The sequence below is a fragment of the Oncorhynchus nerka genome, linkage group LG13, assembly GCF_034236695.1.
Source record: "Oncorhynchus nerka isolate Pitt River linkage group LG13, Oner_Uvic_2.0, whole genome shotgun sequence".
Lineage (NCBI taxonomy): Eukaryota > Metazoa > Chordata > Actinopteri > Salmoniformes > Salmonidae > Oncorhynchus > Oncorhynchus nerka.
In genome coordinates, this window is record NC_088408.1 from 94,019,371 (window position 1) to 94,032,000 (window position 12,630).

Genomic DNA, 12,630 nt, shown 5'->3' on the forward strand with positions numbered 1-12,630 from the left:
TGCTATGGACAGGTCTATTGATGTTGCTATGGACAGGTCTAATGATGTTGCTATGGACAGGTCTAATGATGTTGCTATGGACAGGTCTATTGATGTTGCTATGGACAGGTCTAATGATGTTGCTATGGACAGGTCTAATGATGTTGCTATGGACAGGTCTAATGATGGACAGGTCTAATGATGTTGCTATGGACAGGTCTATTGATGTTGCTATGGACAGGTCTACTGATGTTGCTATGGACAGGTCTAATGATGTTGCAATGGACAGGTCTAATGATGTTGCTATGGACAGGTCTAATGATGTTGCTATGGACAGGTCTATTGATGTTGCTATGGACAGGTCTAATGATGTTGCTATGGACAGGTCTAATGATGTTGCTATGGACAGGTCTATTGATGTTGCTATGGACAGGTCTATTGATGTTGCTATGGACAGGTCTAATGATGTTGCAATGGACAGGTCTAATGATGTTGCTATGGACAGGTCTATTGATGTTGCTATGGACAGGTCTAATGATGTTGCTATGGACAGGTCTAATGATGTTGCTATGGACAGGTCTAATGATGTTGCTATGGACAGGTCTATTGATGTTGCTATGGACAGGTCTAATGATGTTGCTATGGACAGGTCTAATGATGTTGCTATGGACAGGTCTAATGATGGACAGGTCTAATGATGTTGCTATGGACAGGTCTATTGATGTTGCTATGGACAGGTCTAATGATGTTGCTATGGACAGGTCTAATGATGTTGCTATGGACAGGTCTATTGATGTTGCTATGGACATGTCTAATGATGTTGCTATGGACAGGTCTAATTATGTTGCTATGGACAGGTCTAATGATGTTGCTATGGACAGGTCTAATGATGTTGTTATAGACCGGTCTAATGATGGTGTTATAGACCCATCTAATTATGTTGTTATGAACAGGTCTAATGATGTTGTTATAGACCCATCTAATGATGTTGTTATGAACAGGTCTAATGATGTTGCTATGGACATGTCTAATGATGTTGCAATGGACAGGTCTAATGATGTTGCTATGGACAGGTCTAATGATGTTGCTATGGACAGGTCTAATGATGTTGCTATGGACAGGTCTAATGATGTTGCTATGGACAGGTCTAATGATGTTGCTATGGACAGGTCTAATGATGTTGCTATGGACAGGTCTAATGATGGACAGGTCTAATGATGTTGCTATGGACAGGTCTAATGATGTTGCTATGGACAGGTCTAATGATGTTGCTATGGACAGGTCTATTGATGTTGCTATGGACAGGTCTATTGATGTTGCTATGGACAGGTTTAATGATGTTGCAATGGACAGGTCTAATGATGTTGCTATGGACAGGTCTAATGATGTTGCTATGGACAGGTCTATTGATGTTGCTATGGACAGGTCTACTGATGTTGCTATGGACAGGTCTAATGATGTTGCTATGGACAGGTCTATTGATGTTGCTATGGACAGGTCTAATGATGTTGCTATGGACAGGTCTAATGATGTTGCTATGGACAGGTCTAATGATGTTGCTATGGACAGGTCTATTGATGTTGCTATGGACAGGTCTAATGATGTTGCTATGGACAGGTCTAATGATGTTGCTATGGACAGGTCTATTGATGTTGCTATGGACAGGTCTATTGATGTTGCTATGGACAGGTCTAATGATGTTGCAATGGACAGGTCTAATGATGTTGCTATGGACAGGTCTAATGATGTTGCTATGGACAGGTCTATTGATGTTGCTATGGACAGGTCTAATGATGTTGCTATGGACAGGTCTAATGATGTTGCTATGGACAGGTCTATTGATGTTGCTATGGACAGGTCTAATGATGTTGCTATGGACAGGTCTAATGATGTTGCTATGGACAGGTCTAATGATGGACAGGTCTAATGATGTTGCTATGGACAGGTCTATTGATGTTGCTATGGACAGGTCTAATGATGTTGCTATGGACAGGTCTAATGATGTTGCTATGGACAGGTCTATTGATGTTGCTATGGACATGTCTAATGATGTTGCTATGGACAGGTCTAATTATGTTGCTATGGACAGGTCTAATGATGTTGCTATGGACAGGTCTAATGATGTTGTTATAGACCGGTCTAATGATGGTGTTATAGACCCATCTAATTATGTTGTTATGAACAGGTCTAATGATGTTGTTATAGACCCATCTAATGATGTTGTTATGAACAGGTCTAATGATGTTGCTATGGACATGTCTAATGATGTTGCAATGGACAGGTCTAATGATGTTGCTATGGACAGGTCTAATGATGTTGCTATGGACAGGTCTAATGATGTTGCTATGGACAGGTCTAATGATGTTGCTATGGACAGGTCTAATGATGTTGCTATGGACAGGTCTAATGATGGACAGGTCTAATGATGTTGCTATGGACAGGTCTAATGATGTTGCTATGGACAGGTCTAATGATGTTGCTATGGACAGGTCTATTGATGTTGCTATGGACAGGTCTATTGATGTTGCTATGGACAGGTCTAATGATGTTGCAATGGACAGGTCTAATGATGTTGCTATGGACAGGTCTAATGATGTTGCTATGGACAGGTCTATTGATGTTGCTATGGACAGGTCTAATGATGTTGCTATGGACAGGTCTAATGATGTTGCTATGGACAGGTCTATTGATGTTGCTATGGACAGGTCTAATGATGTTGCTATGGACAGGTCTAATGATGTTGCTATGGACAGGTCTAATGATGGACAGGTCTAATGATGTTGCTATGGACAGGTCTATTGATGTTGCTATGGACAGGTCTACTGATGTTGCTATGGACAGGTCTAATGATGTTGCAATGGACAGGTCTAATGATGTTGCTATGGACAGGTCTAATGATGTTGCTATGGACAGGTCTATTGATGTTGCTATGGACAGGTCTAATGATGTTGCTATGGACAGGTCTAATGATGTTGCTATGGACAGGTCTATTGATGTTGCTATGGACAGGTCTAATGATGTTGCTATGGACAGGTCTAATGATGTTGCTATGGACAGGTCTAATGATGGACAGGTCTAATGATGTTGCTATGGACAGGTCTATTGATGTTGCTATGGACAGGTCTACTGATGTTGCTATGGACAGGTCTAATGATGTTGCAATGGACAGGTCTAATGATGTTGCTATGGACAGGTCTAATGATGTTGCTATGGACAGGTCTATTGATGTTGCTATGGACAGGTCTAATGATGTTGCTATGGACAGGTCTAATGATGTTGCTATGGACAGGTCTATTGATGTTGCTATGGACAGGTCTATTGATGTTGCTATGGACAGGTCTAATGATGTTGCAATGGACAGGTCTAATGATGTTGCTATGGACAGGTCTATTGATGTTGCTATGGACAGGTCTAATGATGTTGCTATGGACAGGTCTAATGATGTTGCTATGGACAGGTCTAATGATGTTGCTATGGACAGGTCTATTGATGTTGCTATGGACAGGTCTAATGATGTTGCTATGGACAGGTCTAATGATGTTGCTATGGACAGGTCTAATGATGGACAGGTCTAATGATGTTGCTATGGACAGGTCTATTGATGTTGCTATGGACAGGTCTAATGATGTTGCTATGGACAGGTCTAATGATGTTGCTATGGACAGGTCTATTGATGTTGCTATGGACATGTCTAATGATGTTGCTATGGACAGGTCTAATTATGTTGCTATGGACAGGTCTAATGATGTTGCTATGGACAGGTCTAATGATGTTGTTATAGACCGGTCTAATGATGGTGTTATAGACCCATCTAATTATGTTGTTATGAACAGGTCTAATGATGTTGTTATAGACCCATCTAATGATGTTGTTATGAACAGGTCTAATGATGTTGCTATGGACATGTCTAATGATGTTGCAATGGACAGGTCTAATGATGTTGCTATGGACAGGTCTAATGATGTTGCTATGGACAGGTCTAATGATGTTGCTATGGACAGGTCTAATGATGTTGCTATGGACAGGTCTAATGATGTTGCTATGGACAGGTCTAATGATGGACAGGTCTAATGATGTTGCTATGGACAGGTCTAATGATGTTGCTATGGACAGGTCTAATGATGTTGCTATGGACAGGTCTATTGATGTTGCTATGGACAGGTCTATTGATGTTGCTATGGACAGGTCTAATGATGTTGCAATGGACAGGTCTAATGATGTTGCTATGGACAGGTCTAATGATGTTGCTATGGACAGGTCTATTGATGTTGCTATGGACAGGTCTACTGATGTTGCTATGGACAGGTCTAATGATGTTGCTATGGACAGGTCTATTGATGTTGCTATGGACAGGTCTAATGATGTTGCTATGGACAGGTCTAATGATGTTGCTATGGACAGGTCTAATGATGGACAGGTCTAATGATGTTGCTATGGACAGGTCTAATGATGTTGCTATGGACAGGTCTATTGATGTTGCTATGGACAGGTCTAATGATGTTACTATGGACAGGTCTAATGATGTTGCTATGGACAGGTCTATTGATGTTGCTATGGACAGGTCTAATGATGTTGCTATGGACAGGTCTATTGATGTTGCTATGGACAGGTCTAATGATGTTGCTATGGACAGGTCTATTGATGTTGCTATGGACAGGTCTATTGATGTTGCTATGGACAGGTCTAATGATGTTGCTATGGACAGGTCTATTGATGTTGCTATGGACAGGTCTATTGATGTTGCTATGGACAGGTCTATTGATGTTGCTATGGACAGGTCTATTGATGTTGCTATGGACAGGTCTAATGATGTTGCTATGGACAGGTCTATTGATGTTGCTATGGACAGGTCTATTGATGTTGCTATGGACAGGTCTAATGATGTTGCTATGGACAGGTCTATTGATGTTGCTATGGACAGGTCTAATGATGTTGCTATGGACAGGTCTAATGATGTTGCTATGGACAGGTCTATTGATGTTGCTATGGACAGGTCTATTGATGTTGCTATGGACAGGTCTATTGATGTTGCTATGGACAGGTCTATTGATGTTGCTATGGACAGGTCTATTGATGTTGCTATGGACAGGTCTAATGATGTTGCTATGGACAGGTCTATTGATGTTGCTATGGACAGGTCTATTGATGTTGCTATGGACAGGTCTATTGATGTTGCTATGGACAGGTCTAATGATGTTGCTATGGACAGGTCTATTGATGTTGCTATGGACAGGTCTACTGTACCAACATGAGGTGGTTGGATCCACTCTCAATTTATTCTCAGTTATTTGTATTTCACAAATGAAATGTTGTGCTTTGCCCAGTCGACTACATTATGGTAACTGTGGCATAATGGTACTGGTGAATGCACCAATTTGTAAGTCGCTCTGGATAAGAGCGTCTGCTAAATGACTTAAATGTAATGTAATGGTCCCCAAATGTTATTCCATGAAATCCAGGTCATTTAATCCAGGAATTAGAAAAAGTTCTTCAGAATTCCATTGAACGTCGTTCTCTGTGTCTCCACACACACACACACGCACACACGCACACACACACACACACATACAGACACACACGCACGCACGCACGCACGCACACACACATGCAACCCTAAATATTTAAGTAATGGGACACCAGAGAGATGTGATTTTCAAGGTTTATATTCACGGAATATTTTTCCTTTTGTGGGGACGAGGTGAAGGGAGACGTACTCAGACTCGAGCTGAGACTGACAGTCTGAACAACGCCAATGCTGAGTTAACGTTTTGTAGCCTTTCAACTGTTGGATCGACATCCCCACCTGTTGGCAGAGAGGCGGCTGGTCTGTTGGTCGTTCTTCACCTGCAAACGAACCAGCTACGTGCCAGTGCTGCCATCTTGTGGTAACCTTTTTTTTATACAGTCTTCGGGATCAAACAGAGAGAAACTAACAGACCGTTACAAATTATTAAAGCTACAGTCTGGGACTTGGGAATCTGTTCAACGGTTATTTAAATTCTTTACAGTCTTGTATCTGGAGAGCTGTCCATGAATTTGAGTGGGGTTTCATTTCCCTCGCAACCCTCATCACTCAAATGTATTAGTTTATGTTGAAGTGGTATGCAATGGTTCTTTATATACCAATTACATACTGTAGTAATCATGTGATACACTATATTTACAGCAGTATGTGGACACTCCTTCAAATGAGTGGATTCAGCTATTTCAGCCACACCCGTTAGTGACGGGTATATAAAATCAAGCACACATCCATGCAATCTCCATAGACAAACATTGACAGTAGAATGGGCTTACTGAAGAGCTCAATGACTTTCAACGTGGCACCGTCATAGGATGCCACCTTTCCAACAAGTCAGTACATCAAATTTCTGCCCTGCTAGAGCTGCCCCGGTCAACAGTAAGTGCTGTTCTTGTGAAGTGGAAATGTCTAGGAGCAACAACGGCTCAGCCTCGAAGTGGTAGACCACACAAGTTCACAGGACAGGACCGCCGAGTGCTGAAGCGTGCAGAGTGTAAAAATCGTCTGACCAGTGATACATTACATCAAGATGCAGTAGATGGTATAGAGTACAGTATATACATATGAGATGAGTAATGTAGGGTATGTAAACATTATATGAAGTGCCATTTGAAAGTGGCTAGTGATACATTTATTACATTCATTTTTCCATTATTAAAGTGGCTGGAGTTGAGTCAGTATGTTGGCAGCAGCCACTCAATGTTAGTGGTGGCTGTTTAACAGTCTGATGGCTTTGAGATAGAAGCTGTTTTTCAGTCTCTCTGTCCCAGCTTTGATGCACCTGTACTGACCTCGCCTTCTGGATGAACAGGGGAGAACAGGCTGTGGCTCGGGTGGTTGTTGTCCTTAATTATCTTTTTGGCCTCCCTGTGATATCGGGTGGTGTAGGTGTTTTGGAGGGCAGGCAGTTTGCCCCCGGTGATGCGTTGTGCAGACCTCACTACCCTCTGGAAAGCTTTGCAGTTGTGGGCGGAGCAGTTGCCGTACCAGGCGGTGATACAGCCCGACAGTATGCTCTCGATTGTGCATCTGTAAAAGTTTGTGAGTGTTTTTGGTGACAAGCCAAATTTCTTCAGCCTTCTGAGGTTGAAGAGGCGCTGCTGCGCCTTCTTCACCACGCTGTCTGTGTGGGTGTACCATGCATAGTGCCAACTGTAAAGTTTGGTGATGAAGGAATAATGACATTGAAATATTCTCAAACATGAAAATTAGAAGTTTGTGTGATTGATCGTTGATCAATACCATTTAAATAGAATAAATGTGTGTTGACAGGAAGCTATAGTTGCATTCATTTACATTTGAGTAATTTAGCAGACGCTCTAATCCAGAGCGATTACAGGAGCTTTGAACCAGCGACGTTTCGGGTTACTGGCACAACGCTCTTAACAACTAGTATTTGCCGCCCTACACAGTTTAACTGATTTAGAGAAAACCCATCAATAACATCTGACATGGAAACATGTGTTGATCAATTCTTCTTGTCATTTAAAAAAAATCCCTTTTCGCTGTGTTGTCTCTCCTGTTTCTCTTTTCAGGAATCGTCAGACTCAGGTCACTCAAATGTCTTGCTATGTACGCTTTTATTGGATTATTTTCTCGGCTATTTTAGCCTTTTTTTAAATACCTTCATTGAAGAGATGACTGAATTCATTCACATTTTAATGACATTGTAATGACATAATCAGAAATCATTATTTTGACACATCAGATATTACCCCCACCAAAGAGGCAGGCTATCGCCCAGTAAAAGGCGATGCTGATTGGCTAGAGAGGTTTAACAATGTATCAATTTACAAAATATTTCGCGGAATAGTTTATATGTTGTGACATTAACAGCCTATATAAATATGTTTATTTTAATATTTTCTAATTCAATAGGCTATTAGTCTGATAATTCATCAAACAGAAGATAAGTCAAATAAGTATTGTCTTTTGAGGTCATTTAAATGTTTTAAAATGTATTTTGACTGCAGGCAAAGTCGATTATGTAACGAGATTGTGCGTGCGCACTCATCTCCAGTTGGCCGCTTGGGCACGCAATTATGGGTAACTGCACCGGGCAATGTGAGGCGAGCATGCGCTAAAGCAAGCACAGACTTACGTAGGCCCAACACATAATAATACCATCACTGATGTTTACGTACGGAATTTAAATAAATAAAAGACTTATTCGCGGAGAAAACTTTCTTCAACAGAACGAACGTGAGTTATATTGTTATTTTACGGCTCTTTTACGCGCCGCACTCGTTTTGTATGGGTGAATAATTCGGTATTTTTATTGTGCGTTTATTGAGCAAGTTTGATCAGCATCTCGGACGCACTGGTTGGATTAGGGATTGTTTGAACCCAGTCCCTCCAGAAAGCCTTTTCAAAACAAACGGAACCCCCACTAGGTTTTATAAACAGCTGAATGTATCTTAGATCAAAGCTTTTTACTCAATTTGCAGAGAGAATATATGACCTCAATAGGTCGAGAACAAAATGTTCCAATCTCAGGACGTAGACTTTGTTAAATGTCCATCAGACCGTGATTTCATCCCTGATCCATGGGAAGATGTTGCACAATGCGTTATGTAAGTGGTACGGAACGGAGGGCATTTCGGTAATACAGTTCAGTTGTTAATGCTATGGAAAACGACGGTCATTTCGCAACCCAGGTCTAGCAAAGGTAAAATACATGTCGCTCTCCCGCCAAGTCGGTTCCATAGGCTAAATGTACATTCGTTAGATTGTTATGTTTAGATAAAGCCTATATTCTGCCAATGTATTGGTTTATTAATGGGGCAGTAGACCTATGTTTTCCTTGTGAATTCGTTTAAAGATCGAATGTATTGTCGTGCGAAATACAGTAAATACAACAAGCCTTTCAATTTGCACTACTTGATTTCTGTGTGATCAGCTGGTTGACAGGTTCGAATGAAGTAGACCGACCACTTGCTTCACAATGGTCTTTGCTTGGCTTTATTTGGATCATTATTTCATAACATCTTTTTCGAGTAGTATGTGTGCGTGTGTGTGTGTGTGTGTTGGTGGCTCGTGGTTGCAATCCTTGGATTCTAGTCGTACAGCATGGCTACAAGGCAGAGTAGAGTACACACCCACTCTTTTGTGTTCCCAAAAAATACCCCCCTTCTTTCTTCTCACTCTCTCTTTCTTGGTTTCCCCATTCTGTGTTGTTGAACTTTTTGTTCCAAACGTGAAGGATAGCCTAGTAATGCTGGTATATTAAGAAAGTTGTGAATAATCATTGCAAATGTTATGCCTTCATATCGTGAAAGAACAGGATTTCAATATTCCTGCGCGCCACCTATGCAAACGTGTGCGTGATAACTGCGTAGTCAGCATTTTATGCAGGTCTGTTTTTTTTGCGTTGGAAACATTTAGTTACATTCTAGGAATACTCTTCGGTTTGATTTTCATGTTGACTTGGTTACTTTTGGATTTAGCTCGAAGGCAGTTCAAATGTGTAGCCTATTTTGAAGAAGCATTTATTTTTTTATTGTGATTAAAACGGTTTAGGTCCCAAAATGCACAATAAATGTGAAATGTTATGTGAAGTAGGGAAAAAAAGAGACAAGGAGGGTATTTCAAATGTTATCTGCATTTCAGTGTACTTGTTACATGTGAACTTGCATGTGCAATGCCCCACTCCACCCTGTTTGTACCCAATGCAATGGCAATGGCTAAAGGGGTAGTTCACTATTTTACAACATGTTAGATTTTTCCTACCATAAAAGTAGTCTATGGGCCATGAGAAATTGTAATCCAGTGTTCTTTTTTAAATGTATTTTTTAAACAACCACTACAAATTTAGCTAATTTTAGCCACCGTTAGCTAAAACTCTATGGACGTGAAGGGGGCGGGGGGAATCACTTTAAAACAACTCCATATTTGATTTGATGTTACGTAAAAGTGATATAGAGCCTGTTGCCCAACTATTAGGTACTTTAGTTATGTTGTCTTCAAGATATCACTTTCTCTCCTAAATTTACATAATATTTTATTTGGGTACTAGTGATGGGAAGTTCGGCTCTTTTTGCTGACTCTGATCTATTCCACTCATTCAGTCAAAAGAGTCAAATCTTTCAACTAATTTCGTTCATTTGAGTCAGTAATGCCCAGAGTGTGCAGGACCCCCAACCGACTGAAGGAGGATAGATCACTCTACTATTCACTAAAAACACCCTGTCCTGGGGGGGTGTAGGGAGGGAGGGAGGGAGGGAGGATAGATCACTCTACTATTCACTAAAAACACCCTGTCCTGGGGGCGTGTAGGGAGGGAGGGAGGGAGGATAGATCACTCTACTATTCACTAAAAACACCCTGTCCTGGGGGCGTGTAGGGAGGGAGGGAAGGAGGGAGGATAGATCACTCTACTATTCACTAAAAACACCCTGTCCTGGGGGCGTTTAGGGAGGGAGGGAGGATAGATCACTCTACTATTCACTAAAAAGGGAGGGAGGGAGAGGTGGACTATTCACTAAAAACACCCTGTCCTGGGGGCGTGTAGGGAGGGAGGGAGGGGGGGAGGGAGAGGTGGACTATTCACTAAAAACACCCTGTCCTGGGGGCGTGTAGGGAGGGGGGGAGGGAGGGAGAGAGAGGTGGACTATTCACTAAAAACACCCTGTCCTGGGGGCGTGTAGGGAGGGAGGGGGAGGGAGAGGTGGACTATTCACTAAAAACACCCTGTCCTGGGGGCGTGTAGGGAGGGAGGGAGGGAGGGGGAGGGAGGGAGGGGAGGTGGACTATTCACTAAAAACACCCTGTCCTGGGGGCGTGTAGGGGGAGGGAGGGGGAGGGAGGGAGGGAGAGGTGGAGTATTCACTAAAAACACCCTGTCCTGGGGGCGTGTAGGAGGGAGGGGAGGGAGGGAGGGAGTATTCACTAAAAACACCCTGTCCTGGGGGTGTGTAGGGAGGGAGGGAGGATAGATGGGAGGGAGGGAGTATTCACTGCTAACACCCTGTCCTGTAGAGAGAGAGAGAGAGAGAGAAATGGAGTACAGTACAGTATTCACTACTAACACCCTGTCCTGGGGGTGTGTAGGGAGGGAGGAGTGGAGCACATCTGGGTTTCAATGGAATTACACACATTGGGCCTGATTCCGACCCGAGTTAAACTTGCTTAAATGGAATTCCCTTTTTATGCTCTTTTCTTTCTATGCATATTCTGACCTTGAGCTTAAGCATGAGCATAGTGTGTCATGTGGTTGTTGCTGAGGATCATTAGTAACAGGTGATGATATAAGAAAAGACATGTCGGCTAATTAAATGGTTGTGGAGCGGAGCACAGACCAAGCCATAACAGTTGGAACCCAACGCATGGTGCAATACTTAGCTGTGTCATCACACAGTTCAATGCTTAGCACAGGCAATAGATGAGGGTATAGTCTACTATTGTACACTATTCTCCCTATTATAATTATATGTACCCTCATCTTCCAACATTACCATGGATTAAGGAATGGACATTTTCAGAATTAATCAAACCATCATTTTTTGTTGTTGTTGTGTATAAAGGCTCTCCAAACCAGTTGTTTATGACTCATAAATAGTTTCATAATCCTAAATAATCTACAAAATCAGAGTATTTTTTAAATCTACCAGTTGGTTCTGAAACAGAGACTAATATGCATATATTAAGATGGCTTTCATTCATTGGTCCATAATATTCTCAAACTGTTCTCTCCATGTATTCTGTTGAGTCTGTGGACAAAATTCTAATTAAAGGTACACCATATTTAAATAGACGGCTTAAGATAAATGTACTGAAAACCATATTGAATGAAAACTCCACTAGAAAATCTGTTAGGCCAGCAAGTGAGAACTTTTTAAGCGTTTGAATTTATTTATTCAGCATTTCCAAGGAACCACGCCTGTTAAGCACCTTCATAAGGTAAGTCTGAACACCAACTACTGAGAAGTGCATCAGAAAGGCATAAAGTCTGAATCGGGCCCGCACTTACTTTGGCTTTCTCTCACTTACAGACATGTTAGTCTGCCTCGCCATCATACTTTCTTTCTCTCACTTACAGACATGTTGGTCTGCCTCGCCGTCATACTTTCTTTCTCTCACTTACAGACATGTTGGTCTGCCTCGCCGTCATACTTTCTTTCTCTCACTTACAAACATGTTGGTCTGCCTCGCCGTCATACTTTCTTTCTCTCACTTACAGACATGTTGGTCTGCCTCGCTGTCATACTTTCTTTCTCTCACTTACAGACATGTTGGTCTGCCTCGCCGTCATACTTTCTTTCTCTCACTTACAGACATGTTGGTCTGCCTCGCCGTCATACTTTCTTTCTCTCTCAAACACACACAACACACATCACAGACTTTATGCGTGGCTGTTAATGGCCTCTGACATTACAGGGTGTGCCAGCAGAAACAGTGATGGCGGTGGATGTGATAGACTGACAGACAGAAATAAGGGAATTGAGACTGTCACCATTCAGTTCAAATGAAAACACACACACAGCTGGAGCTCTATACACTCGACTCTATATAACGACCAGTTTTATATAACAGCCCTGTTTTCTCCGTTCATAATATGTGATGTTACACGGATGTTTGTGAGGCAGTGACACAAAACATAGATACCTACACACTGCATTCTGAGTCTGTTT

At 41.9% G+C, this 12,630-nt stretch overlaps 1 protein-coding gene across 1 annotated transcript in view; it reads left to right on the forward strand.

The window, feature by feature from the left end:
* The first annotated feature begins 8,108 nt into the window (after window positions 1–8,108).
* Window positions 8,109–12,630, forward strand: part of LOC115140711 (titin-like) — a 68,298-nt gene continuing 63,776 nt past the window's right edge. Inside the window, exon 1 of the mRNA XM_065027015.1 lies at window positions 8,109–8,203. The gene's annotated coding sequence lies outside the window, so the exon portion shown is untranslated. The remainder of the gene's footprint in view (window positions 8,204–12,630) is intronic.